This window comes from Chrysochloris asiatica, unplaced genomic scaffold (genome assembly GCF_000296735.1).
Source record: "Chrysochloris asiatica unplaced genomic scaffold, ChrAsi1.0 scaffold00323, whole genome shotgun sequence".
Classification (NCBI taxonomy): Eukaryota; Metazoa; Chordata; class Mammalia; order Afrosoricida; family Chrysochloridae; genus Chrysochloris; species Chrysochloris asiatica.
Genome location: NW_006408841.1, coordinates 1493424 through 1496569, shown reverse-complemented (window position 1 = coordinate 1496569; position 3146 = coordinate 1493424).

Below are 3146 nucleotides of genomic sequence, written 5' to 3'. Positions count from 1 at the left end.
TCGGATGCCTGTGTGGCTTCACCTAGTATGGTGTGTGTTTTGTGTCAGAGAAGCAACCAGGCAGACCTTGGAGATATTGCAGGTTTGCTTCCAGATCACCACAATAAAGCGACCATTATGAGGAATTCAGTTAAGTGGGTCACACAGAGTTTTTGGTTGCTCAGTGCATAGAAGAATTCCATTTACATTATATTATTGTCTTTGAAGTGTGCAATGCCATGGTGGAAAAGTCTGAAGTAGAATTACCAAAACATGACACAGAGACGAGAAGCGAGCACATGCTTAAGGACACTAGAGGACTTGCTAGACACAGGGTTTGCCACAGAAATTCGTTTTGTAAAAGTTGCAGCATCTGCAGAGCACAGTAAAAGGAGGGATGCCTGTACACATGGGTACAACTGGTCATTGCTCTCATGCCGAAGAGATTTGCCATTGAGAAAATTTAACTGTGTGCATGGCAATGACTGAATTTGTTGGCATCTTCAACATGGACTTTGGAAATACAAATTTAATATATGCTCTCTGTTCTGTTTTAAAAATGATTCCATTGGATAAACCAGCCGAATATATATTTAGGCTATTATAATGTCAAAGGATTTTGTCATGTCCTAGATAGGCTCAGTAACTTTTTATTGTGAATTGAGTGAAAGTTTACAGAGTACATTATCAGTTTTGCATCAAGCAACAAATGGCACACTTTGTTTCATCTCATTGATTACAGTCCCCTTCATGTACCAACAGTCATTCTACCTCTTCCCTGCACTTCCTGTTTCCATTCCACCTCCCTTGCCAACCCCTTATAAACATTGCCACTTTGCTGGCACAGTTGGCCATTCAGTGGTGAGCACACCTCACTAATGTTGTTTCCCCTGTGTACATGTGGTTGGAATTGGGCTACGCAGGTGAGTTCTGTTCCAGACCTGAAGGGCAACTGAGGGTCACAGTCTTAAGTTCCTCTTGTCTCTTTCTGACCAGTAAACCCAGTCTTTTTTGTACAATTTTGAGTTTTGTTCTATATTGCCTCCCACTCTATCTGGAATCTTCTATTGTTTAGCACTAACAAATCAGTTCTGACTCATAGCAGCCCTGCATAGGGTTTCCAAGGAGAGGTTGGTGGGTTCAAACAATCAACCTTACAGTTTGCAGTTCATTGCCTATCCTATAGCACCCATGGACTCCATGATACTTTTCATGGGATATCTGTGTCCTGGAGGGTCTTAGATATTGGGGTTGGTGGGATAAGACAAGCTTTGTGAGACCCAGGCCCCATCAGATAGTAGCATGCACTAAATGTGGGTTTGCCAGCTTCCCACTAAACACCAGAGGCATATGTTGTTAAGTGCCATTGAGTCAGTTCCTACACATAGTGACCTGAAATAGGGTTTCTAAGGAGCTGACCTTGCAGTTCAAACCAACCTTGCAGTCCAATGCTTATTCTACAGTGCCACACCAGGATTCCATAGAGGTGCAAGCTTATTAAGTGCCTTCCAGTTGGTTCTGACTCATAGTGACCCAGTATGGGATTTCAGGGAGCGACTAGTGAGTTTGAACTGCTTACCTTGTTGTTCAAGCTGACCTTGCTGTCCTCTACTTATCTTACAGCGACACACCAGAAGTCCTAGAGCCACGAAGTCGACACCAAATGATACTAATATAAAAGTTAATGAGTGTACAGGGCATTTCCAGCCAGAGTAGACTGTTCTGATCAGAAGATATAAAAGTGTAACTTTATAATGAATCCTGAAATATCCATGTAGAAATAAACTGAGTGATCAATAAAAGAAAACAGTCTACCTAGAAAAATACTAATGTGTAAAACATTTGATGTTCTCTCCTATCATGACTAGCTCATATAGTCCAAATAACCCGACTTCCTTTAGAGACAAAGGGTGGTGATGGTTTGTGGTGATGTGCTGTGGAGTTGGTTCTGACTCATAGCAACCCTGTATAGGGTTCCTGAGGCTGTAAATCTTTATGGGAACAGAAAGCCTCATGTTTTTTTCCCCCACGGAGTGGCTGGTAGATTCCAACTGCTGACCTTGCAGTTAGCAGCTCAGCTCGTCATCCACTACACTACCAGAGCTCTTTATAGATAAAGGGTGGTGGTCGGGTCAACTAAATTCAGGTCCTCTTTGGACATTCTTGGGACACAAGAGAATAAAGAGAAATAATTTTTTTTAATATATGGTAGGTAAAGATGGCCTTTCAAGGAGCTTTGGTAGCATAGTGGTTACAAATCAGGCTGCTAATCTCACAGTCAAAAGTTCGAAACTACCAGCTGTTCTGTGGAAGAAAGATGAGGGTTTCTGCTTCCATAAAGATTTACAGCCTGGGAAACCCTATGCAGGGTCACTATGAGTCCGAACTGACTCGACAGCACACAACAACAACAACAAAGATGGCCTTTCAAGTATGAAATAGATGAGGGTTTCTGCTCCCACAAAGATTTACATCCTCTGAAACCCTATGCAGGGTTACTATGAGTCGGAACTGACTCCATGGCAGACCACCACCACCATCTAGAATTATCTGGAGGATTGAGGCTATTCCTGCCACCATATTACCTTCTCTTTAAACCAGAGTTTTTGAATATCAAAGCCCATATGCATTAGAGACATTTTGCTGCAACCCTGGGGGACATGTTAGCTGCCAAAGAAAAAGTTAGAGGCATTCATTATTTGTATGCAGCTTATTGACCTGAAGAAGACACAGTGAGCAGGCTCAAAGTGGTCAGGGAACAAAGGGGAAGAGAGAATTTATTAGAAGAGAGACGACAACTGCAGTCTGGATGAATTATTTGCAGTTTCAAGTTAAACTGATATATTGCAAAATAGGAAAACGCTCATATTGAGTCATCTGTGTATGGCTTCTTGTTAAGTGCCATAGAATCGGTTCCAAACTCTGTGTAGGGTTTCCAAGGAGTGACTGGTGAGCTTGAACTGGTCCGAGGGAGTTGCCCCCATTGTCCTTAATCCTGTATTACCAGAATTTACCACTCCACCCCAAGTGAGTATACCCCGGGCAGTTCCTCTCCAGAGCCTCCCAGCTTAATCCCAGTAAACCTGTCCATGTTCGTCCTCTGAGGAAGTTTTACTGCCTTGGTTCTAGGGGGAAAATCTTGACCTTAGAAACTTAGGGGAATATTG